At 40.4% G+C, this 27,816-nt stretch overlaps 1 protein-coding gene across 12 annotated transcripts in view; it reads right to left on the bottom strand.

The window, feature by feature from the left end:
- FAM13C (family with sequence similarity 13 member C) overlaps positions 1–27,816 on the bottom strand; it is a 134,152-nt gene that overhangs the window by 94,831 nt on the left and 11,505 nt on the right. The gene's annotated exons all lie outside the window — the stretch shown is intronic.

Here is a 27,816-nt window from a genome sequence, read left to right as displayed (position 1 = left end):
TAGAAAATAACCCAAAGGCCTGGAGAACGCCTTGTGGGGCTATGAGGCCAAAACTGTGCTCAGAACTGGTCCAACATGGACACTTCTGCCACCACTGAGTATCTCCAATGCTGCTGACCCTAAGACCATTATGTTATTATTTTATTTTCTTAAGGAAAAAAGTAGATAATACAGCTTGTCAAACTCTATCACAACAATGATTTTCAGGATCACCCTGATTTCAATACTAAAATTTTGGGAATATGTGAATTTCTGGATTAATGAAGGGCACTGGATTCTGCAGCGTGCTAATGCTCACCCACATGGTAGCAATGGGCACCACCACCATGACCACAGCACACAGCCCACGTCTCTTCTCCTGTTGTATCAGCTCCCACCCCAGGTTCTGCCCGTGTCCTAGCTGAAAGGGAGGGTGGAAAAGCAAATACTGGCATTTTTAACTTCTATAGTGGAAAAAAAGATTCTGCTTTTTTCCCTCATGTGGGAAATTCTCCAAGCTCAAGAACAGAGTTCAGATGCTGGAAAGCCAAAATAGAATGACAAATATCCCCTATAGGGAGATTTGAAAGAAACACCCTCTTATGGAAAAAGTTCAGTCTCTTCTGTGGTTAGGACTTAGACAGTTAGAAATATGTTTGAGAGGAACGGGAAAACTGCTTAGGCCGGGATCCAAGGCCCTTACAATCCAGCCCCTACAAACTGTTCCAGTCCTAGTTTCCATCACCCTACCCTTTGCACACCCTACAGTTCAGGGATGACAAATTAGGTAGCAGCCCTTAAATTGCCATTATCGCTCATGGTGTGTTCCCTCAAGTCAGAAGACCTCCCTCCTTCCGTGATTATTCTCTATTTAACTCCTATCAGACAACTTGGACCAGAAATCGCCCCTCATGTGAACTCTTCCTTATATCCCCATCTTTATGATCCCTTAGCACATAACACACATCTCGACCATTGAAGGCAGAGATCTCAACTCAGTATCTGAACAAAAAGCCAAATTGATAGCTTGCCGAGCACGGGAGAGCTGCACTTTAACAGACACTCTCCCTAAACAATGCACGGAGGGCTGGTCTTATATAGGGTTTGGAGACTCTTTGAGTTCGAGGGTTGGAAGACTTCCAGAGGCTGGCATATGAAGGCATCCGCTGACCTTTAGGTGCAGAAGCAAAGCTGGAGTGAGAACGGAGCTGACCGGCTCACTTGAGTTAAGCCGTTGCTGACTGGCTTTACAACTGGGTGTGTTAGCAGGCTGGTGAGCTGCTGTCACTGATCAGTTGAAACAAATATAAAAACAGGTTCTGGGGCTTCCCTGGTGGCACAGTGGTTAAGAATCCTCCTGCAAACGCAGGGGACATGGCTTCGAGTCCTGGTCTGGGAAGATCCCACATGCCGCAGAGCAACTAAGCCCGTGCGCCACAACTACTGAGCCTGCACTCTAGAGCCCACAAGCCACAACTACTGAAGCCCGCCCGCCTAGAGCCCGTGATCCGCAACAAGAGAAGCCACTGCAATGAGAAGCCTGCACACCACAACGAAGAGTAGCCCCCGCTCGCTGCAACTAGAGAAAGCCCGCGCACAGCAACGAAGACCCAACGCAGCCAAAAATAAATAAATTAATTAATTTAAAAAAAAAAACAGGTTCTGATGGTTACCGGTAACCATGGCCACAGAACAATCAGTCTTTTCCTAAAAGGATAGGAACTTTTCATTCTATTACAGCAATGTATTAGGTATAAGAACCCTACTGACAGCTGACATGCTAATATTTATTAAGCTTTTACTATGTACCAGGCATTCCAGTAAGTACTTCACAAGGATTATCTCAATCCTTGAACAACCTTATCGGCGGGGGAGGAAACTATTATCCACCATTTCACCTGTGGGTAACCTTAGGGGCCTCACTGGGATCCAAGCACACACAGAATGACAACAGAGGCTGCACTCTCACCCAGGGCCCTACAGAGACCCCACTGTGGCTCCTGTCGCCCTCTCCCCAGTGATAACACATTCCCCTCAAGCAAAGTAGTCCCACAACTACCCTGGTTCGGGGCCTCTCCTGCAGAGGCACCCTCAATGCCTGCTGTTACAGGAAGAAAGAGAGCGTCCTGCATCACTCCATGTGTTCACAGCCTGATCTGAAGGTCAAAAGCTCTGCACCTTGCCACCCAACCACAGCCAACGTGGACAATAAACCAACACCTGGTACAAACTGTCAGCAACATCTGTGATGTTAAGAAATCCAGGCTTGGGAATTCCCTGGCAGTCCAGTGGTTAAGACATGGGCTTTCACTGTTGTGGGCCCAGGTTCGATCCCTGGTAGGGGAACTAAGATCCCACAAGCCGTGCAGCCAAATTAATTAATTAATTAAAAGCAAGCCAGGCTTGAAGATAATATATTCTACCTGGTTTCTAATTACTTTGGAGCCAGTTCTCCATCTCTGATGCCACTGCTAAGCCTAAAAGATGGGTCACCAACATGCCTCAGATTCCCCAAGGTGGCAAGGTTCCAGGAACCCCAACACAGCCAGAAAACACCAGTTGCAGCAAAGTGGCAGCTGACTGTCTTGCCACTCTCTGCTCACATGCCTACACCCAAACAGGACTGCCCCAATCACATGCCTAGAGAAAAGCACTCGCACACAGCCTGAAAAGATTAAGTCGTATGAAACATACCAACCAGCATCCAAACCACAGCATTCACCTGGCAAAGGCCCTGTCATTAACGACAAAGATATGCCATTAAAGTATCTCTATCTCCCTCCCATCACTCCTCAGTAAGTACGAGGAAATCCCTCTGCAATTGATTCCTTTATTAAAAATTACATATTCTTCTTATCCCAACAAGTTAGAGGAATGCTGGATCCCTCCTTTTCTTGAGTCCAGCCAGGTCTTATCCTCCAAGGCCCCGAACACATTCAAAATCTGCAGTAACCTACTTACTGTGTAGATTGAGGACCCAAATGTGGTTAATCCACTCATCAATAAAAAACATAAATCAATTTTAATACAACCATAATTAATACCTAGTAATTAATACCGTTCAGTTACTCATTCCATTTTTGAGGTCTTGAGCAAGTTACTTAACTTCTCTGTGCCTCAGTTTCCTCTTCTGCAAAAAGGAATGAGTACCGGCACCTCATAGGGTTGTTATGAGAATTAAGTGAATTCTTATATATTGTTTATTATATACTAAATAACATATAAATATTAAATATAAATTTATTACTATGATAAAGCACTCACAACCAGGCTGTTCCCATGGTGACTATAGCTAATAGTATAGTGTTGTACTGGTCAGAGTGGCCATCATTAAAAAGTCTACAAATAGTAAATACTGGAGAGGGTGTGGAGAAAAGGGAACCCTCAAACTGTTGGAGGGAATGTAAGTTGGTGCAGCCACTACAGAAAACGGTATGGAGGTTCCTCAAAAAACTAAAGATAGAGTTACCATATGATCCAGCAATCCCACTCCTGGGCATATACCCAGACAAAACTATAATTTGAAAAGATACATGAACCCTTATGTTCGCAGCAGCACTATTTACAATAGCCAAGACATGGAAACAATGTAAGTGTCCACTGACAGATGAATGGATAAAGAAGATGTAGTACATATATATACAATGGAATATTACTCAGCCATTAAAAAGAATGAAATAATGCCATTTGCAGCAACATGGATGGACCCAGAGATTATTATACTAAGCGAAGTAGGTCAGAAAGAGAAAGACAAATACCATGAAATCACTTATATGTGGAATCTAAAATATGACACAAATGAACAGACTTGTAGTTGCCCTGGTGGGGCAGGGGGTGGGGGAGGGTTGTGAGTTTGGGATTAGCAGATGTACACTATTCTATATAAGATGGATAAACAACAAAGTCCTACTGTATAGCACAGGGAACTATTGATATATTCAATATCCTGTGCTAAACTATAATGGAAAAGAATATGAAAAAGAATATATATATGTATAACTGAATCACTTTGCTGTACAGCAGAAACTAACACAACATTGTAAATCAACTGTACTTCGATAAAATTAAAAAAAATAATGCAGTGTTGTAAACTTGAAAGCTGCTGAGAGTAGATCGTAAGCATTCGCATCACACATACACACACACACACACACACACACACACACACACACACACACACACACAGTTTTAACTATGTGAGGTGATGGATATATTAGTTCTCTTGACCTTGGCAATCATTCCACAATGTACATGTATTTTAAATCATCACACTGTACCCTTTAAATGTATACAGTTATATTTGTCAATTATTCCTCAATAAATTTTTTTAAAAAGACAAGGCTGTGCATGGTCATAACCATAGAAGTAATATTTTCCTAATTAGTACCGCTCTCCAGTATGACCTAGAAGGTCTGAACCAGGGCTGCTGTGGTGATATTGTCAAGAAAAGGACACGTGGGAGCAACACTCTGGGGCTGAGGACAAAAGCCTTCAACTCATCCACTATCCACTTCTAAAAACGCATGGAATACACACAGCGCTAAACAACTGTGCAGGTAGTGAACACTTGATTGTACATCCAGAAACCTTCAGTTATCCCACTGTTTCTTGTGATGAGCTGCTTGGCCCCCTTGCTCTACCCCTAGAAGGGCCCATCTGCCCCTTGGCCTCTGTCAGGTTCAGCTCTAATAGGACCCAGGGCAACTCTGTCCTCTGTCAAAGGAAAAAGGAAAGTCAGTGTGGGTAATGCGGCAACAGATGTGTCCTGCTGCAGCTGCCGCTCTGAAGTTTTTCTCCGTCTGCCTTGCTCCTGTCTCCAAATGCCACTCTGTACCCCACTGTAGTAACTGGATCCCAGTCGTAACACTCTATGTCTGCGTCTCTGCCCTGCCAGTCTGCTCGGTGCCCTGAAACCACATGGACTGGCATCCCCTCCAGCTCTGGCCAGGTCCCCTGGAGCACAGAGAAGCCAGCCTTACACAGTCCAACGTCACGAAGCCTCTTGTGTTCGTTTCCAAGGGCTGCTATAAAAAGTAACATAACTTGGTGGCTTTACATAGCACTTATTCTCTCACAGTTGTAGGGGCCACAAGTCCAAGGTCATGGTGTCAGCAGGGTCACGCTCTCTCCAAAGGCCCTAGGGGAGAATCCTTCCTTGCCTTTTCTAGGCCTGGAAGGCTCCTGGTGTTCTTTGGTTTGTTGCAGCATCACTCCAATCTCTGCCTCTAACTTGCCATGGCCTCTTCCCTGTGTGTCTCTCTCTTTCCCCCCCGACTCCCTCTCTTCTTAGAAGGACACCAGTCATTGGCTTTAGGGTCCCATCCTACATCCATGATGATCTCATCTGAATTCTTACCTTAATTTACATCTGCAACTGCCATATTTCCAAATAAGGTCACATCCTAAGGTTCCACGTGGACATGAATTTGGGGGAGAGAGTATCCAACACATGACACTCCTCAAGTTACAAGAGGGGAAACAGAGGCCCCCTCTGGCATACTCAGCCCAGCATCACTGATGAAACACCATGTTACTGAGCCTGTTTTGGCAAATCAAGCAAAATTGATAGATGATGTTGCTGCCCAGGAAGGGACTATTATTGAAACCGACAACCTGGGAAGTGAAAGAAAAGGCCAGGTCAGTCTGCATAGATAAGGCCATCTTTGAAATAGAATGTAGGTCCTGAAATCGCTAAGGCTAAAGAAGATGACATTAAAATCATCCACTTAGAAATAAAGAGGGACTCCCCTGGTAGTCCAGTGGTTAGGACTCCGTGTCTCCACTGCAGGGGGCAGGAGTTCAATCCCCAGTCAGGGAACTAAGATCCCCCATGTGGCGCTGTGCGGCCAAAAAAAAAAAAAGGAAGGAAAGAAAGAGACAGAGGATCATTTGTATGTGTGTTAAAGACTCTTTAGTACTGTTTGCAATGGAAAAACCTCCTTCTAAAGAATACAACTTTAAAAGGCTCTGAGATAAATCGCTTTTAGCAGTTAGGTCACAAGTAAGAGGAAGCCAAAATAAACAAACTTCAAAAGTACCCTAGTCTATGACAAAATGTGTTCAGAGTTACAGCACTGCAATCAGACACTGTAATAAATTCTAGAAGTGTCATTTCAGAAATTTTAATCAAATAATGGAATTTTCAATGACAGGAAAATAATGCTCAAGTACAGTTGCAGCTACTACATTTTCTGATTTAAAAGTCTTTTAAAATAGTATCTGCAAAGACTTCCATTGTTTTCTGAATTAGAATTTTATCTCCACTCCCAGAGGTTAGATCCTTGTCTCTCTCCTAGCGTGAGCTCCCTGCTGCCCTCTCATCCTGATACCTACTTCAAGCCCACCCCAGTATCTGCTTTCCTCTGGGGGGAACTGTCTGCTGGGTCCCTCACTTGCCTCTAAACCCTAGAGACCCCCAAGACTGCATCAGCTATAGCAGAGCTCACCAGATTCCTGCCCTGTAGATGGCCCAGGGAAGGCTCTAACATCCAGACCCTGGTTCCTCCAAACTCTATCACATCGGGAACCAATCACTGACTTCCCATCCTCTTTTTTAAGCATGAGGTGGAAGTGAGACAGTCAGAGATTTAATAGGGTGATATGTTTTGATTTGTTCTCTATTTCCACCTTGCTGTTTCACATCAGGTAGAAAAGATTACAGTTGTTGAAGTCTTTATAAGTAATCAGTAAAAAAACAAATAAATAGAATTTTTAAAGGAGCCTTAAATCATGAGTATCTGCCTGTTTTTTATTTAGAGGTAAACTAATTCAGTCTTTTTTTTAGTCCCCTTGTCTTTCAGAGGGAGCGGTATCTGGACCAGGCTGTCCCGGTGTCTGAATCAAATGTCCATTTCAATACAACTGAGAAGACAGCAGAGAGAACAGAGAAGAGGTCAGCGGGGTGGGGGCAGTGCCCTTCTATGGCTCCACAAGCACAACATTCAACAATTTTCCCCTGGTGGACTTTAAATCTGGCAGGTCATAACTTCAATACAGTTGGCGTTTTCTGGATTAAACCACACTAAAAGCCAACCCCTTACGCCCACGGCACTGGCAGACTGATTAAGAGAGCTTTTTAAACCTTGACAGTATCCCTTTGGTCATTTAATGTTAGTCACAGCTGAAAAGTCTGAAAATCTAACACTGGGATGACCTTTTCTACTGGAAATTTCCCTGGCACACAGCAACATTACCAAGCCAAGCAAATCATCATATTGTAGTTCTGCGTGTTAAGGAACAAAAGATGCAGAGTTGAACATCTCTGTTCCTGCAAGAAATCCCCTAATTGTGGCTACAGCTTATTAAGCAATAGTTAACACTGCAGAGGACTCAGCTATTTAAAAAATAAAAAAAGATTCATAACGAAACTAAGCAGGGTTTATAATTGGGTGGGAAGGCAAAGTGCCATGACTCAAAAACCACCGGTTACCTGTGCCAGAGTCAACCAACTACGTGACAAAAGGATGCCTGAGATAGAAAAGCCATTCTTGTATGTGGCAGTAGCCTCAGGCTAGAGCAGCAATGTTCAAGGCAGCAAGCCTCTGTCTCTGCTTATCTCCAGGAGGGTTAATCCTCAAAACACAGCACTATTGTTCTGTCTGCATCTGACATCAATTATGTTGTTTTTGATCATTTTAACATGGAAACGGGCTCATCAAAGTCAGCCTTTCTATTGACTTCATGACAGCTACTACTCACGGCAAGGAGGGTCCAGTGAGATAGTCTGCAGACTTTGAGGGCAGATTTTCAAACTTTTTTGCACTTCTATCCAGGTTTTAAGGCTCTATCATCTGCTTTTTTCAGAATGTTTCAAGTTATTTGAAAAATAGCTATAGATGTAAAATATATACAGCAATAAGCCTCGAGATCTGGACAGGATGCTGACTTCCCTTCCTGTGCCTGTTTTAACTATCTTAGAAGGATCGAGCTAAAAAAAAAAATTTCATCCTGATACTCTCAGGCCACATGGGAGCAACTGTTACTTCTACCTTGGAAGAGGAGGTGAATGAGGTTAAATGTTCATGCCATTCATTCTTGATACAGTCACCATATTAGTAAATAAAAACTCATAATGTCCAGTTAAATTTGAATTTCAGATAAACAATGAACAACACTGTAGTATAAGTATATCCCATATAGATAGTTGCTCGCACAAAACTCCCATTCCTGTTCAAAGCAATATCTACGTGGGACATACTTACACTGCAAAATTATTGTGTATCTGAAATTCAAATTTAACAGCGTAGCCCATATTCTATCCAGCAACTACATCTCTTGCAAAATATGGAGCCTAAAATTGCAGGCTTGAGGTTGATATGTTATGTCTCAGTCCCAAAGTGATATTTAACCATGTTTGATAAAGTTTAGATTGGCAATTCTTAGTTCCCCAAAATGTCAGTTCATTATGTTTCTGCTCTCCAGACTTCTCAAACAGCTTCGCTTCCAAGCTCCAAAACAGGCTGGCTAAGTCCTCACTAAGCTGTTTTCTTTGCTTATAGAACACCCTGCTCTTGGATAAATACCACTGAATACATGAGGATGTGAATTTGCATATCTGTGTGTATGGAGACAAGATCCCAGCTGACAAGATCCCAATTGTCAAATCCACTTTCTATACAAAGGATTATTTGGGGATCAAATTTTAAAATGCCTCTTAACCATAGTACCACACGTTTAGCTAGCATATCCCAAAGTTAGTACCATCTTCTGGCAAGACTAAAACCACAATTATTCCTAAATAAAAGATAGTTGATGAACTCTGAAGTTTCATTGGCAATAGAGGAAAAAAATCAATAACTAAACCTACTTTTTTTTCCTGATAATAATGAAGCAGGTGTTTAGCATATGGGATGCTTATCTAAAACTCCAATTCCTGTACAAAACAATAATATAATGCCATGTATCTCCTTTGGCGAAGTAGCCTAATTAGTGCTCTCTTTCTTCTTCCAGTCTTTGACATTAAGAACATTAATACCTCAGTATTTTGAAGAACTGGAAGAGAAAAAGACCAATTAACTTCTTCTTGCCTTAGGTTATATGCTAGTTGGAAAGGAAATGTGGAAGTCATTAGTGCTGCTGGCCAGGATTTCAGTCTCCCCCTGGGGACACATTGTAGTTTTAGACTACCTTGTCCCTATGTTACAAAGCTGTGGTCATAGGAGAAATACATGACCAGCTCTGGCCAATTAGTAGAGAATGGAAATACTGCGTGTGGCTTCAGGCCTAAATCTTCTAATTATTGGTCCAGAATCCTCCAGAGCTCTCTTTTTTCTCTGACTCAAAACCAGAATGTTGAAGATTGTCACTGTTTGGTTAGTTTGAGTCCTTAATTGACTGCCATGAACACACTTCCTGGTAACTAATGATGGATATATAACATATATAAGAAATGTACTTTTGTTGGTTTAAACTACAAAGGTTTGGGATTATTTGTTATTGCAGCAGAGCCCAGCCTAGCCTAACTCAGGAGACATGCAATTATTGAAGTTTTAGTGTATATCCAGCCAAATGAGTCTATAAGAAAACATTCTATATACTCTTTTTAGCCCCCTGAAACTTGCTGAACAGTTAAGGTTGTATGGTTATCACTTTTCTCAACAAACTCTTAAAGTAAATACAAATTATCATCTCTGCTTTATAGATGGAAAACTAACACAAGCTAGTAAGTAGATGCTTAAATCCACACAGAAAGTAAGTGACCGAGAAGGAATCTGAACCCATATCCATCAGGAACTATAGACCATGCTTTCCACTACCACACTATATACTGCCATTCAATTGTTTATCTCTGGGAGTTATTTAAAGGAAAATCCTCCATAGTAGAGGGAGCAAGTCTTGGAACGCCACGGAAGGGCAGCAGGTGTCAACAGGAACAATGGTATCCCATGGGTGCTTTACTCCCCTTTCTATATGTTGATAGGTCTTGACTATGGGCGGACTTTATAGGGCTACATGTATAATGTTAGAAACCATCTCTGGAACTACGTAAGGGAATCAGAGATTCTTTAAACCGGAATTTATTTACCTATGCAAAGGATGCAGAAGAAGAAGATAAACGAGTTTAAGAGCCATCCTATATGGGAGCCACCTGCATCTCTGCTAAACAACATAGTCAACGTGTCAGTGGAGATCATTCCTTGCCATCTTCCATTGCTATACTCAGAAGAACCAACACCATCAATACCATCTTGTTCATGTTTTTAAGGGGAATTATTCTGTTACTTCCATCATAAGTGGAATACCAATTAGATGATGTGGCCTTGAGCACTACAATGCCAACATTTAAAATGTCCCATTGCTCATAAGCTTGTCTCAAACCAGTTATGTAAACACAGACTCCCTCTGACAATTTTTTTTAACTTTTGAGATTCAGTGCCCAGGCAAAAAAGGCACATCGCTTAATTTTAAGATTCCTTCTTCTCAGTATTAAACTGAATATAGTCGCTTACTTGAAAAAAGTAATCAAGTTATATTACAGACATTGCAGATTCCTTCCTAAAAATATCTTTCTTCATCAGCTTAATCACTAAGAATACGCGGGTTGTTATTTCAAGGAGGAGAATCAGAATCTGATACACCATGAGAAACAAGTAAATCCAAACATTGACTCTGATGGGCTCACTTTCAAGGACCCTGAATTTCTCAACACTCTATCCCCCTGAATCTCAACCATTTGACTCTCGGAGCAGTGATGGGGAACCTGGGAAAAAAATCCAGAGGACCACCTTTCATCCTGACCAGTAACAAGTCTTCCCAAAAACCATACCTCAACAAGAACTGAAGTAAAACCTCTACACCAGAGCTGCAAAATCATACAAGAGAAATAATGCAACACTAACTAATGTGTCAAAACAATTATCTAACTAAGACCAATTGTTAGAATCACAGTGAATTCATGCTTCTGACACAACTGCAAAAAGCCTTCAAAGGCATATTCAGAACCCAGACGTCTTCCTTTTACTGAAAAGAAGGTGAAATTCTATTTGAAGTTCATTTTAGCTTTCCAGGGTTCTCAATTTCAAAGTCAATCAGCTGTACTGGTTTTCTTGCTTTTACCATTTGCACTAGCTCAGTGGTTCAATAATATATTAAGAACAATGTACATAAAGTAGATTTACAATTGGAAACAGAACCCTAGTTCCTTTTTGGGTAAAAAAATGACACAGAATTAACTATTGTCTTTCTTTTAATTAAGAGTCGAACACAGTAAAAATAAGGGCTATACTCTCCAAAAACAGAAATGTAGTAAGTACTTCAAAGTTAGGTTATTTTGCCTGAAAAGTGTTTAGGGGGTTTTCATTTCTGCAAAAAGATAAAAATGCAGTTTTCACAATCAGACCTAGATCCCTTTCCAGCTTCTTAACACATCTACTAGAGCCAAGTGGAAGAAACCTAATGCTGATGTACACCAGACCGAACAGCTGGTCTCCCCAAGGAAGTGGACTAGCAGCACGATCACAGTATACACAGCTCACACAGAAAACTCTCTATATAGCCTTCTACTTTTTGTCTTCTGCTAAAATAGTCACCAGAGGGGGAGGACAGAAGGCTGATGCATAGCCTGATGCCAGCTGGAAGGCAGTGAAGATGGTTAGACTCAATCTACCAGAGCTAACTCTAAATGCCCTCTGGACACTTACTAGGTCCAATACAAGAAGCTGGCTCTGTTAGTCAAATCTAATCATCCCCAAACCAGGTTATTAGGGATTAATACTATAGCAATACAGAAGTGATTTTAATTTTTCACAAAGTATTACAACATATAAAATCTATTGCCTTTTTAAAAACCAGTATATGTTCATTTTATTTTACTTTTTTTGGAATACTGATAAATTGTACTTATTTATTTTTGTTTGCCTTTTTTTTTTTTTTTTTGGCCATGCCACGCGCCTTGTGGGATCTTAGTTCCCCAACCAGGGATTGAAGCCAGGCCTCGGTATGAAAGCGCCGAGTCCTAACCACTGGAAGGCCAGGGAACTCCCTATTTTTTTTAATATTTACTTTATTTTGGAGTATAGTTGATTTACAATTGTTTGTTAGTTTAAGGTGTACAGCAAAATGAATCAGTTATATATATACATATATCTATTCTTTTTCAGATTCTTTTCCTATTTATGTTATTACAGAATATTGAGTAGAGTTCCCTATGCTCTACAGTAGGTCCTTGTTGATTTTCTATTTTGTATATAGTAGCGTGTATATGTTAACCCCAAACTCCTGTTTAGCATATGTTAATTTAATCAGCAGAGGAACGTCAATAAATAGGGATTTTTTAAATTAAATAGTAGGTTTCTATATTTTTTTTACTAGGTAATCGGGAAACTGTGAATACAAAAGATTAATGTGAGACAAATAGTTCTAGAAAATGGTAGAAACTGTACCCAAAACAGGAAAGACTGATCAAGACTGGTGGTGACACACGATAAATAAAAAGTATACGTGTTGGGGCTTTTTGGGGCAGGGGTGAGGGTCTCACTGTCAATCAATTCCAAAGTTTTCCAAGATGAAAAATTACCTAAATATTCTAAAGGGGAGAGATGAAACCTCCAGAGCTCATTGTTCATCATGAGATAGGGCACACATATTTTTTATAGAGATATAATTGACATAACATTATAACATAATGAATTGATATATGTATATAGTGTGAAATGATCAAAATAAGTCAAGTTAACATTCACCACCACACAGTCACAAATATTTTTTCTCTTGTGATGAGAACTTTTAAGAGCTAATCTCTTAGCAACTTTCAAATATACAACACAGTATTATTCACTACAGTCACCATGCTGTACATTACATTCCCAGGACTTATTTATCTTATATCTGGAAGTTTATATCTTTTGACCACCTTCACCCATTTCACCCACTCGCCACATTTTGTGTAATTTTTCACAAAATATTACAACATATATACTCTACTGCCTTCAATTAGTTCTCCTTCCTAGAAAAAGTGTTTGCTATTTAATATGACATTCCACAGGATAGCAAACTGTTCACAGGATTCTACTTCGATGAACCGTTCCTGGTCAGCACAAATTCACAAGTCTTGTTTTAACTTCAAGTTCATCGTATCAGTAAACTCTAAAATCATCATCAATAAAACTTGATCTTTCAGGAGACAGGTCATTAAATGGTCCTTATCCAAGCCATTCTTTCACAAAGCCCTCTCAGGAAGACAGGAATACAAAAGCAGAAAGGAAACCTGTAGCTGATCCTGGTCAAATGAACATTCTCCTTATTCTAAATATCTCAACTATTTCTTTTCTTGAAGTATACTTGATTCACAATACTGTGTCAGTTTCAGATGTACAGCACAGTGATTCAAATATATATATACATCAATATATTCTTTTTTTCAATTCTTGTCCATTATCAGTTATTACAAGATCTTGAATATACTTCCCTGTGCTATATAGTAAATCCTTATTGTTTATCCATTTTATATATGGTAGTATGTATCTGTTAATCCCATATTCCTAATTTACCCTTCCCCGCTTCCCCTTTGGTAACCATAAGTTTTTTGGGTTTTTTTAAATAAATTTATTTATTTATTTAATTCTGGCTGCATTGGGTCTTCACTGCTGCGCACGGGCTTTCTCTAGCTGTGGTGAGCAGGGGCTACTCTTCATCGTGGTGTGCGGGCTTCTCATTGAGGTGGCTTCTCTTGTTGCAGAGCACGGGCTCTAGGTGTGTGGGCTTCAGTAGTTGTGATGTGAGGGCTCAGTAGTTGTGGCTTGCAGTCTCTAGAGTGCAGGCTCAGTAGCTGTGGCGCATGGGCTTAGCTGCTCCACGGCATGTGGGATCTCCCCAGACCAGGGGTCCAACCCATGTCCCCTGCATTGGCAGGCGGATTCTTAGCCACTGCACTACCAGTGAAGTTCCATAAGTTTGTTTTCTGTCTGTGAGTCTCTTTGTGCTTTGGAAATAAGTTCATTTGTATTACATTTTAGATTCCACGCATCATATAATATTTGTCTCTGTGACTTACTTCACTTAGTATGATAATCTCTAGGTCCATCCATGTTGCTGCAAATGGCATTATTTCATTCTTTTTTATGGCTGAGTAATATTTCATTACATATATATGTGTGTGTATATATATGCATGTATACACACACACACACACACACTACATCTTCTTTATCCATTCATGTGTTGACGGACACATAGGTTGCTTCCATGTCTTGGCTATTGTGAATAGTGCTGCTATGAACATTGGGGTGCATGTATCTTTTTTAATTAGAGTTTTTCTCTTTTTTGCATATATGCCCAGGAATGAGATAGCTGGATCATATGGCAACTATATTTTTAGTTTTTTAAGGAACCTCCATACTGTTTTCCATAGTGGCTGCACCAATATACATTCCCACCAATAGTGTAGGAGGATTCCCTCTTCTCCAAACACCCTCCAGCATTTATTTATTTGTAGACTTTTTGATGATGGCCATTCTGACCGGTGTGAGGTGATACCTCATAGTAGGTTTTTTGGGGTTTTTTTTTGCCGTATGCGGGCCTCTCACTGTTGTGGCCTCTCCCGTTGCGGAGCACAGGCTCCGGACGTGCAGGCTCAGCGGCCATGGCTCATGGGCCCAGCCGCTCCGTGGCATGTGGGATCTTCCCGGACTGGGGCACGAACCCGCGTCCCCTGCATCGTCAGGCAGACTCTCAACCACTGCGCCACCAGGGAAGCCCCCTCATAGTAGTTTTGATTTGCATTTCTCTAATAATTAGCGACGTTGAGCATATGTTCGTGTGCCTGTTGGTCAACTGTATGGCCTCTTTGCAGAAATGTCGATTTAGGTCTTCTGCCCATTTTTTGATTGGGTTGTTTGTTTTTTTGATACTGAGTTTCATGAGCTGTTTATATATTTTGGAAATTAATCCCTCATCAGTCGCATCATTTGCAAATATATTCTCCCAGTCCACAGGTTGTCTTTTCATTTTGTTTATGGTTTCCTTTGTTGTGCAAAAGCTTTTAAGTTTGATTAGGTCCCATTTGTTTATTTTCACTTTTATTTCTATTGTCTTGGGAGACTGATCTAAGAAAATATTGCTAAGATTTATGTCAGAGAATGTTTTGCCTACATTGTCTTCTAGGAGTTTTATGGTGTCATGCCTTATATTTAAGTCTTTAAGCCAGTTTGAGTTTATTTTTGTATTGATCTATAGTGTGAGGGAGTATTCTAATTTCATTAATTTACATGGGGCTGTCCAGCTTTCCCAACACCATTTGCTGAAAAGACTGCCTTTCCTCCATTGTATATTCTTGCCTCCCTTGTTGAAGATTAATTGACCACAGGCGTGTGTGTTTATTTACGGGCTCTCTATTCTGTTCCATTGATCCATATGTCTGTTTTTGTGCCAATACTGCCCCATTTTGATTGCTGTACGTTTGTGGTACTGTCTGAAGTCTGGGAGGGTTATGCCTCCAGCTTTGTTCTTTTTCCTCAGGATTGCTTTGGCAATTCTGGGTCTTTAATGGTTCCATATAAATTTTAGGATTATTTGTTCTCATTCTGTGAAAAATGTCATAGGTGATTTGATACGGATCACATTAAACTTGTAGATTGCTATGGGTAATATGGCCATTTTAACAATATTAATTCTTCTAATCCAAGAGCATGGGATATCGTTCCATCTTCCCACTTCCTTGAATCACCTTTGATTTTCTTTATGAATGTTTTATAGTTCTCAGCATATAAGTCTTTTACCTCCTTGGTTAGGTTTATTCCCAGATAATTTTTTAATGTGATTTTAAATGGGATTTTGTTTTTACTTTCTCTTTCTGATATTTCACTGCTAGTGTAAAGAAATGCAACAGATTTGTGTATATTAATCTTGTATCCTGCTGCCTTGCTGAGTTCATTTATCAGTGCTAATAGTTTTTGTGTGGCATTTTTAGGGTTTTCTATACAGAGTACCATGTCAACTGTATATAAAGATAATTTTACCTCTTCCTTTCCAATTTGGATAATTTTATTTTTCTTGTCTGATTGCTGTGGCTAGAACTTCTAAAACTAGGTTGAATAGAAGTGGTTAGAGTGGGCATCCTTGTCTTATTCCAGAATTCAGAGGGAAGGCTTCCAGATATTCACTGTTTAGTACTATGTTGGTGTTGGTTTGCCATAAATGGCTTTTATTATGTTGAGATATTAAATATCTTAACTTCTTTGAGGAGACTCTTGCCTTGCCTTCCTGGTTCCTGAACTTTTATTGGATCAGCAAATACACCTAAAGCCCCCCTCTTTTACATCATTCATAGTAGGTACAAAACTGGAATCACATTCAGACATACACACAAATCTCAGATTCTGCTACTCTATGGATTAAAGGAAAGTTGCTCTAAATTAGATTTAATCTGACCCTCTATAAGTAGAATTTCTGATTCTGACTTTGGGGTTGATCAGGAAGGTAAGACTGATCAAAACTTTCAATGGTTCCTATCTGGCCGTTTCTCCCTTGCCCATACTGTCATTCCCCAAATGGTTAGGATCAGACTGCAGATCCACTCTGGGGTCCTGAATACAAACTTTGTGACAACAGAACCCAGAAATGGCACTAGCTAAACCTTCAGCTTCAAAGAGGGTTGCTTCTAAGTTATAAAAGTTGTGACCATCGGTTCTTCACAGGTACTTTTGGGGAATAATGCTCTCATAACAGACCAGTTAGAACTGTGTTTTGATGATGGCAAGAAGTCTCAGGCAGGACTTGTAGCATAAGCTCAAGTTCCCCAAATAAATCCAGCTTTATGAATAGAACTACTCTCTACCACAGTGGATGGTAAATGTAGTTAATGGGTCACTTACCCTTTGATCAAAACTCTTATGAAATACATAGTTCTATCAAACTCTTGTGTATCTGTTCTGGTCCTGTGGAGTTTTGTGTGATGATATTAGACAGCAACACTCTAATATTATCAGTGATAACTGTGGTTATTATTTAAAACATTGACTTGTCCACGGCCTTACTTCTTTCATTTAAATCTAGCACCATCCAGGCCAGTGGTTTTCAATTAGGGATGCACTGCAGACTTGTCTGTGCAGTTTAATAACAATGCAGATGTCTAAGACCCACACGAGACTTAATGAATTTTTTACTTGATATTCTTGGCATCTTCTTTTAGGATTATTATTCTATATTTCAAGGTTTTTCTCATCTGTAAGAATTATATTCCTCCATCTTTGTAAAACCAGAACTAAATTCCCTGAGTTCTTTAAAAACAGGCTTATTTATTATCCTTTGAAACATTCTAACTTGGAGGGAATGGTTTTATTATCGTGTTTTGCATGTCACATTAATGTATCATTTTTATTATGAAATGTCATTAGACTTTGCACATTTGAAAATTACTAGTAGTAAATTAACCAAAATCACTTTCAGTTTCTGTCATCTACAGATGTTTGTTTTCCTCAGATACTTGCCTGAAGGTTCTACTCTCAGCTTCACGCCAGAGTTTGTGTCTTCAACAAAGAATACTCTCGGGAGTCCCATGGTAAAGGCCCAGATATTTTAAATAATTGACAGGTCAAGGAACAGACTCTTGGGTATAGGCATCTGATGACACCAATGGGCTGAGTCAGGACGTGCAGAATTTCAGTCAAGAAGCAGACAACTTCATGCTACTGCTAACCCAAGATCAACTGGAACAAGAATTAATTACACAGTCCATAGTGAATGGACTGATAAGGGAAATTTTACAGTGGTTATCTGACTGGAATATAGTTGTTTTAATGTTCTCTCTTATGGATCTATAAGAAAGTCCTTTCTCTCTACTTCAATGATTTGCTACCCATACAATTTAGTAGATTCTTGTATTAACGGTTTTTGATGATCTTCCTTATTCTTGATGCTCTGGCATTTCCAGCCTCAGTGACTGGGGAGAGACTGTCTCTCCCAGGACTAACCAATTCTTAGGGATAGCAAACACGACAAATGACTTGCCCCAGAGTGTGCCTTTCATGTGCAAACTAACCAGTCCAGAATCCATACTCTCAACCACCTCCTCTATCTGGTTCATATGCTCCAAGAGGTAATTCTCCTCTACCTTATGACCCAGGGCCAGGTACCAGACCACGAGTGAGAACCCCATACCTCAGAGTCCACTGAAATCATTCAGACCAGCCAATTTTAAACCTGCTTACTCTGCCTTGCCTCACCTTTCCAATAAAAAACACAATAAAGTCTCCACCCATGCTGTCTCCTTGCCCCATCTTCCTCCTGGATCAACCCTGGTGCTTCCCCATGTGGCCCTGCATGACATGGCATGCCCCATCCCTCTTAAGAACTGCAAGTAGAAACCTTTCCAAATGGTAGTCATCTTCTGTTCTGTTGGTCTCATCATACCTGAATGATAACAGAACCTACATTTAAAAACCATTGTTTATATAAACTGAAATGAAATATTTAAAAATGATATCTGAGTCTCACTGACCCCCAGAGTTCAGAAACTCATACCAAATGTGCTTACTTTCAATGGTGATCGGGTTATTTAAAATATTCAATAACAATGTCTTCCTTTTTACCAGGATATAATTGGAGAAATCTGTTATGTAACTAACATCTTGCCTAGAATGTCATATTGAGAATGATGCTCCTTGGATCAGGTAGAACAGGCCGATTGTGAGGAACTAATGTGGCTTTATTATGGCACCAATGCCTACAAAGGACTCTCAGGATAACCGCGCTACTATCTAGTTCACAGGATCCAACCTTACAGGCAGTAAGGACCATCACTCCCTGGCAGTCCAGGAACATGAAGTTATTTTGGGGACTTCAAAAAAAGAGGAATTTACCCAAATGCATAAGTACTGCAGGTAAAATAAGGTGGAGAGAATTTCTTGAACTTGATTTGCCTTAGGAGTGCAAATAATAGAGGCATTTAAGGTCCAAGCTGAGATTCCTTATGAAAACCTCCAGAGAGATGTTAACTTTGTAATTATTCAAAACCATATGGCTCTAGGTTTTGCAAAGCATATGTAAGAATACCTATATGATAAATGAACACTCTTGCTACACTTAGGTAAATAATAAGGCCAAACCTAATGAGACTAGTCTTACCTTGTGATCAAGGTTAATATCCCTTTGAGATTATTATGACAACAAGGAAGAAGGAGGAAGGAAGGGAGGGAGGAAGAGAATATAAGAAAAAATTATAAAAGACTTTGAAATTTAGTGGATGTTCTGGCTAGCTCATCCATCTGGATAATCTCAGCTTTTGTTTGTCTATGACTAGGCTAATTTACAAGGTTATGCAGATAGCAGTTAGCTTGTAGAAACCAATGACAGTGCAAATAATTTCCCTCCACAGAAATGCAAACTGTGCCCCCAGGAAAGTAGTTATAACCCTACAGATATACCAAGTTTTGCCAATTTTGTGTGCATCTAAAAATTTATCTCACCATTCCTTGCCAGACTATAAATGTGCGATACTTTGCATTCTTTTTTGAACCGGTTGTAATATCTTACTTGTTCCCTCATTAACTCATGATTTAAATGAAATTTTTCATATGTCTCTACTTCATATCTGTATAACAGTCATGATTATATGCTCTTTTTTCTTTTTTATATATTTTATTTACTTTTTTATACAACAGGTCCTTATTAGTCATCAATTTTATACACATCAGTGTACACATGTCAATGCCAATCGCCCAATTCATCACACCACCACCATCACCCCCCGCCGCTTTCCCCCCTTGGTGTCCATACATTTGTTCTCTACATCTGTGTTTCAATTTCTGCCCTGAAAACCGGTTCATCTGTACCATTTTCTAGGTTCCAGATATATGCGTTAATATACGATATTTGTTTCTCTCTTTCTGACTTACTTCAATCTGTATGACTGTCTCTAGATGCATCCACGTCTCTACAAATCACCCAATTCTGTTCCTTTTTATGGCTGAGTAATATTCCATTGTATATATGTACCATATCTTCTTTATCCATTTGTCTGTCGATAGGCATTTAGGTTGCTTCCATGACCCAGCTATTGTAAATAGTGCTGCAATGAACATTAGGGTGCATGTGTCTTTTTGAATTATGGTTTTCTCTGGGTATATGCCCAGCAGTGGGATTGCTGGGTCATATGCTAATTCTATGTTTAGTTTTTTTAAGGAACCTCCATACTGTTCTCAATAGTGGCTATATCAATTTACATTCCCACCAATGGTACAAGAGGGCTCCATTTTCTCCACACACTCTCCAGCATTTGTTGTTTGTAGATTTTCTGATGATGCCCATTCTAACTGGTGTGAGGTGATACCTCACAAAATTACAATATTTTGATTTGCATTTCTCTAATAATTAGTGATGCTGAGCAGCTTTTCATGTGCTTCTTGGCCTACTGTATGTCTTCTTTGGAGAAATGTCTATTTAGGTCTTCTGTCCATTTTTTGATTGGGTTGTTTGTTTTTCTAATATTGAGTTGCATGAGCTGTTTATGTATTTTGGAGATTAATCCTTTGCCCGACGATTTGCTTGCAAATATTTTCTCTCATTCTGAGGGTTGTCTTTTCGTCTTGTTTATGGTTTCCTTTGCTGTGCAAAAGCTTTGAAGTTTCATTAGGTCCTATTTGTTTATTTTTTGTTTTACTTCCATTACTCTAGGAGGTGGATCAAAAAAGATCTTGCTGTGATTTACGTCAAACAGTGTTCTTCCTATGTTTTCCTCTAAGAGTTTTATATGGTCTTACATTTAGGTCTCTAATCCATTTTGAGTTTATTTTTGTGTATGGTGTTAAAGAGTGTTCTAATTTCTTTCTTTTCCATGTAGCTGTCCAGTTTTCCGAGCACCACTTATTGAAGAAACTGTCTTTTCTCCACTGTATATCCTTGCCTCCTTTGTCATAGATTAGTTGACCGTCAGAGCGTGGGTTTATCTCTGGGCTTTCTACCTTGATCCATTGATCTATATTTCTGATTTTGTGCCAATACCATATTGTCTTGATTACTGTAGCTTTGTAGTATAGTCTGAAGTCAGGGAGTCTGATTCCTAGGCTCCGTTTTTTTCCCTCAAGACTGCATTGGCGGGCTTCCCTGGTGGCGCAGGGGTTGAGAGTCCGCCTGCCAATGCAGGGGACACGGGTTCCTGCCCCGGTCCGGGAAGATCCCACATGCCGCGGAGCGGCTGGGCCCGTGAGCCATGGCCGCTGAGCCTGCGCGTCCGGAGCCTGTGCTCCGCAACGGGAGAGGCCACAGCAGTGAGAGGCCCGCGTACCGCAAAAAAAAAAAAAAAAGACTGCATTGGCTATTTGTGGTCTTTTTTGTCTCCATACAAATTTTAAGATTTTTTGTCCTAGTCCTGTAAAAAATGCCATTGGTAACTTGATAGGGATTGGAATGAATCTGTAGATTGCTTTGGGTAGTATAGTCATTTTCACAATATTGATTTTTCTAATCCAAGAACATGGTAGATCTCTCCATCTGCTGGCATCATCTTTAATTTCTTTCATCAGTGTCTTATGGTTTTCTGCATACAGGCCTTTTGTCTCCCTACGTAGGTTTATTCCTAGGTATTTTATTCTTTTTGCTGCAATGGTAAATGAGAGTGTTTCCTTAATTTCTCTTTCAGATTTTCCATCATTAGTGTATAGGAATGCAAGAGATTTCTGTGCATTAATTTTGTATCCTGCAACTTTACCAAATTCATTGATTAGCTCTAGTAGTTTTCTGGTGGCATCTTTAGGATTCTCTATGTATAGTATCATGTCATCTGCAAACAGTGACAGTTTTACTTCTTCTTTTCAATTTGGATTCCTTTTATTTCTTTTTCTTCTCTGATTGCCATGGCTAGGACTTCCAAAATTATGTTGAATAATAGTGGTGAGAATGGACATCCTTGTCTTGTTCCTGATCTTAGAGGAAATGCTTTCAGTTTTTCACCATGGAGAATGATGTTTGCTGTGGGTTTGTTGTATATGGCCTTTATGATGTTGAGGTAGGTTCCCTCTATGCCCACTTTCTGGAGAGTTTTTATCATAAATGGGTGTGGAATTTTGTCAAAAGCTTTTTCCGCATCTACTGAGATGATCATATGGTTTTTACTCTTCAATTTGTTAATATGGTGTATCACATTGGTTGATTTGCATATATTGAAGAATCCTTGCATACCTGGGATAAATCCCACTTGATCATGGTGTATGAGCCTTTTAATGTGCTGTTGGATTCTGTTTGCTAATATTTTGCTGAGGATTTCTGCCTCTATATTCATCAGTGATATTGGTCTGTAATTTTCTTTTTTTGTAGTCTTTGTCTGGTTTTCGTATCAGGGTGATGGTGGCCTCAGAGAATGAGTTTGGGAGTGTTCCTTCCTCTGCAATTTTTTGGAAGAGCTTGAGAAGGATGGGTGTTAGCTCTTCTCTAAATGTCTGACAGAATTCTCCTGTGAAGCCATCTGGTCCTGGACTTTTCTTTGTTGGAAGATTTTTAATCACAGTTTCAATTTCATTACTTGTGATTGGTCTGTTCATATTTTCTATTTCTTCCTGATTCAGTCTCAGAAGGTTATACCTTTCTAAGAATTTGTCCATTTCTTCCAGGTTGCCCATTTTATTGGTATAGAGTTGCTTGTAATAGTCTCTTAGGATGCTTTACATTTCTGCGGTGTCTGTTGTAACTTCTCCTTTTTCATTTCTAATTTTATTGATTTGAGTCCTCTCCCTCTTTTTTCTTGTTGAGTCTGGCTAATGGTTTATCAATTTTGTTTATCTTCTCAAAGACAGCTTTTAGTTTTATTGATCTTTGCTGTTGTTTTCTTTATTTCTATTTCATTTATTTCTGCTCTGTTCTTTATGATTTCTTTCCTTCTGCTAACTTTGGGTTTTGTTTGTTCTTCTTTCTCTAGCTCCTTTAGGTGTAACGTTAGATTGTTTTTTTTGAGATTTTTCTTGTTTCTTGAGGCCGGCTTGTATAGCTATAAAGTTCCCTCTTAGAACTGCTTTTGCTGCATCCCATAGTTTTTGGATCCTCATGTTTTCATTGTCATTTGTCTTTAGGTATTTTTTGATTTCCTCTTTGATTTCTTCAGTGATTTCTTGGTTATTTAGTAACGTATTGTTTAGTCTCCATGTGTTTGTGTTTTTTACATTTCTCCCTGTAATTGATTTCTAATCTCATAGCATTGAGGTCAGAAAAGACGCTTGATATGATTTCAATTTTCTTAAAGTTACTGAGGCTTGATTTGTGACCCAAGATGTGATTTATCCTGGAGAATGTTCCATGCACACTTGAGAAGAAAGTGTTATCTGATGTTTTTGAATGGAATTTCCCATAAATATCAATTAAATCTATCTGGTCTTGTGTCATTTAAAGCTTGTGTTTCCTTATTAATTTTCTGGCTGGATGATCTCCATTGGTGTAAGTGAGGTGTTAAAGTCCCCCGCTATTATTGTGTTACTGTCGATTTCCTCTTTTAGAGCTGTTAGCAGTTGCCTTATGTATTGAGGTGCTCCTATGTTGGGTGCATATATATTTATAGTTGTTATATCTTCTTCTTGGATTGATCCCTTGATCATTATGTAGTGTCCTTCCTTTTGTCTTGTAACTTTTTTTTTTTTTTTTTTTTTTTTTTTGCGGTACACGGGCCTCTCACTGTTGTGGCCTCTCCCATTGCGAAGCACAGGCTCCGGACGTGCAGGCTGAGCGGCCATGGCTCACGGGCCCAGCCACTCCACGGCATGTGGAATCTTCCCAGACCAGGGCATGAACCTGTGTCCCCTGCATCGGCAGGCGGACTGTCAACCACTGCGCCACCAGGTAAGCCCAACATTCTTTATTTTATTTATTTTTTTTTTTGCTGTACGCGGGCCTCCCACTGCCGCGGCCTCTCCCATCGCGGAGCACAGGCTCCGGACGCGCAGGCCCAGTGGCCACGGCTCACGGGCCCAGCCGCTCCGCGGCATGCGGGATCCTCCCGGACCGGGGCGCGAACCCGCGTCGCCTGCACCGGCAGGCCGACCCTCAACCACCGCGCCACCAGGGAAGCCCATTCTTTATTTTAAAGTCTATTTTATCTGAGTATTGCGACACCAGCTTTCTTTTGATTTCCATTTGCATGGAATATCTTTTCCCATCTCCGCACTTTCAGTCTGTATGTGTCCCTAGGTCTGTAGTGGGTCTCTTGTAGACAGCATATATATGGGTCTTGTTTTTGTATCCATTCAGTAAGCCTGTGTCTTTTGGTTGGAGCATTTAATCCATTCACATTCAAGGTAATTATCGATATGTATGTTCCTATGACCATTTTCTTAATTGTTTTGGGTTTGTTTTTGTAGGTCCTTCTCTTCTCTTGTGTTTCCCACTTAGAGAAGTTCCTTTAGCATTTGTTGTATAGCTGGTTTGCTGGTGCTGAATGCTCTTACCTGTTGTTTGTCTGTAAAGCTTTTGATTTCTCCATCGAATCTGAATGAGATACTTGCCAGGTAGAGTAATCTTGGTTGTAGGTTCTTCCGTTTCATCACTTTAAGTATATCATTGCCAAACCCTTCTGACTTGTAGAGTTTCTGCTGAGAAATCAGCTGTTAATCTTATAGGAGTTCCCTTGTATGTTATCTGTCATTTTTCCCTTGCTGCTTTCAATAATTTTTCTTTGTCTTTAATTTTTGCAAATTTGATTACTATGTGTCTCGGCGTGTTTCTCCTTGGGTTTATCCTGTATGGGACTCTCTGCGCTTCCTGGACTTGGGTGGCTATTTCCTTTCCCATGTTAGGTAAGTTTTTGACTATAATGTCTTCATATATTTTCTTGGGTCCTTTCTCTCTGTCTTCTTCTGGGACCCCTATAACGCAAATGTTGTTGCGTTTAATGTTGTCCCAGAGGTCTCTTAGGCTGTCTTCATTTCTTTTCATTCTTTTTTCTTTATTCTGTTCCACAGAAGTGAATTCCACCATTCTGTCTTCCAGGTCACTTATCCATTCTTCTGCCTGTTATTCTGCTACTGATTCCTTCTAGGGTAGTTTTCACTTCAGTTATTGTGTTGTTCATCTCTGTTTGTTTGTTCTTTAATTCTTCTAGATCTTTGTTAAACATTTCTTGTATCTTCTCGATCTCTGCCTCCATTATTTTTCCAAGGTCCTGGATCATCTTCACTATCATTATTCTGAATTCTTCTTCTGGAAGATTGCCCATCTCCATTTCATTTAGTTGTTTTTCTGGGGTTTTATCTTGTTCCTTCATCTGGTACATAGCCCTCTGTCTTTTCATCTTGTCTATCTATCTGTGAATGTGGATTTTGTTCCACAGGCTGCAGGATTATAGTTCTTCTTGCTTCTGCTGTCTACCTTCTGGTAGATGAGGCTATCTAAGAGGCTTGTGCAAGCTTCCTGATGGGAGGAACTGGTGGTGGGAAGAGCCGGCTGTTGCTCTGATGGGCAGAGCTCAGTAAAGCTTCAATATGCTTGTCTGCTGATGGGTGGGGCTGGGTTCCCTCCCTGTTGGGTGTTTGGTCTGAGGCGACCCAACACTGGAGCGTACCCTGGCTCTTTGGTGGGGCTAATGACGGACTATGGGAGGGCTCATGCCAAGGAGTACTTCCCAGAACTTCTGCTGGCAGTGTCCCTGTCCTCACAGTGAGGCACAGCCACGCCCCCCTCCCCCCTGGCAGGAGACCCCCCAAAACTAGCAGGTAGGTCTGGTTCTGTCTCCTATGGGGTCACTGCTCCTTCCCCTGAGTCCCAATGCGCACACTACTTTGTGTGTGCCCTCCAGGAGTGGAGTCTCTGTTTCCCCCAGTCCTGTCAATGTCCTGCAATCAAATCACGCTAGCTTTCAAAGTCTGATTCTCTAGGAATTCCTCCTCCCGTTGCTGGACCCCCAGGTTTCGAAGCCTGACATGGGGCTGAGAACCTTCACTCCAGTGGGTGGACTTCTGTGGTATGTGTTCTCCAGTTTGTGAGTCACCCATCCAGCAGTTACGGAATTTGATTTTATTGTGATTGTGTCCCTCTTACCATGTCACTGTAGCTTCTCCTTTGTCTTTGGATGTAGGGTATCTTTTTGGTGAGTTCCAGTGTCTTCCTGTCGATGACTGTTCAGCAGCTGTGATTCCAGTGTTCTCGAAAGAGGGAGTGAGAGCACGTCCTTCTACTCTGCCATCTTGAACCAATCTCTCTATATGCTCTTTTGAAATGTGACTTTTTATAACTGAATAAAGATATAATGCTTCCATTTTACGGAAATATATGTATGTACCATTTTACAAAATATTTATATATGTAATTGTATACGTGTGTGTGTGTGTATATATATATATATATATATATATAAACAGTTTTGAGTCATTCACTGAATAATACTGAGTGACTGAGTGTCGGAGATCCAAAGGTGGACAAGAAAGACTGACTCACTGACCTCAAGGAACCTAAGTCCTAGTGGAGCTAACATTCACTCAAACAATGTTTGTCTAGCTTATGTGACCAACATCACAAAGCTTTAAGGCAGAGAAGAAAAACATACTTATAAAATTCTCTCCAAAGTAATCTTTTCTCAATAACTAATTACTGCTTAGCAACACAATATATGACCAAAGGAAAAAAATTCCAGAGTGAAATAAAAGGTTTTGTATAAAAAGGGGTAAGTAAATCACCAGAATCATACTTGGAAGTTCTGGGTACCTCTTGTTAGAAATATCGTGCTTTTATGTAAAAGACATTCCACTCAAGTTCTTCCAAATCTGACTAAAGAGGTTATGTAATCCCTCTGAGCCTTCGTTTTCCCATTTGTACAAAAAGATAATAATAACCATTCCATGGGATTGTCGTAAACATGGTACATAACTGGAGCACAGTAAATGCTTAAATAAGTGTCAGCTGACTTTATTAAGAATATTATTTATAGATGCTCAGTTCTTTTTTTGTTTTGTTTTGTTTTGTTTTTTGCAGTACGCGGGCCTCTCACCGCTGTGGCCTCTCCCGCCAGAGCACAGGCTCCGGACGCACAGGCCCAGCGGCCATGGCTCACGGGCCTAGCAGCTCCGCAGGATGTGGGATCCTCCCGGACCGGGGCACGAACCCGTGTCCCCTGCACCGGCAGGCGGACTCCCAACCACTGTGTCACCAGGGAAGCCCTAGATGCTCAGTTCTTCATCAGTACTCAACCACTGTCAATTATATCTCTCCAAAGAAAATGGGAAGAATGAAATCTGTTTCAAATTTCTCCAAAATATGGAAGACCTAAAATGATATTATCGAAGTTCTCTCAGTCATTACGGGGAAAACAATCTCATTGTGTACACTGGGATGTTTGGAATGAACTGGAAATTTTACGTGCAGTCTCGGATTCCAATGCTGTATTATCTGCAAAGACTGTACAAGCACCTCACTCTCCTGGAATCTTCCTGTGCATGAGCAACGTGTTGGAAATCACATGCCCCATTAGCACCTTATTACAAGTGACGACTGCGTAATTTCTCTGAGGTCAGACTAAAGGATGACAAGAAAGAGGGCATTCTACGAGAGACGGCTGGTCACCCAAAGCCCACAATGTCACAGGTGACCTTTAGTAGGAGATTCAAGGTCAGAGTCTCTCCAGACCCAGTCAGACTCTGCAGGCAGCCCTTTGGGTACCTGTGTCCTCCCCAGCACCAGACTCTCTAATCAAACAAGTGTTGGGTGCACTCAGTAATAGGCAGGGTCTCAAGTTAATCATAACTCAAATGATATTTCACACTTAACCTCCCTCTACAATTCAACTCAGTTTCAGAAAATAACAACAGAACTTCATAAATGCTCACGGCATTTCATCTCACTGCAAAATTAACTGACAAAGTAAGAGGTCACAATGCCAAAAAAGAAATGAGATAAAAAACACAAGGCAAATAAGAAAATTACAAGGTCAAATAA

The sequence above is a fragment of the Tursiops truncatus genome, chromosome 16 (assembly GCF_011762595.2).
Source record: "Tursiops truncatus isolate mTurTru1 chromosome 16, mTurTru1.mat.Y, whole genome shotgun sequence".
NCBI classification, from domain to species: Eukaryota; Metazoa; Chordata; class Mammalia; order Artiodactyla; family Delphinidae; genus Tursiops; species Tursiops truncatus.
Note: the sequence above shows the minus strand (reverse complement) of the source record. Positions and strands in the feature narration are given on the sequence as shown.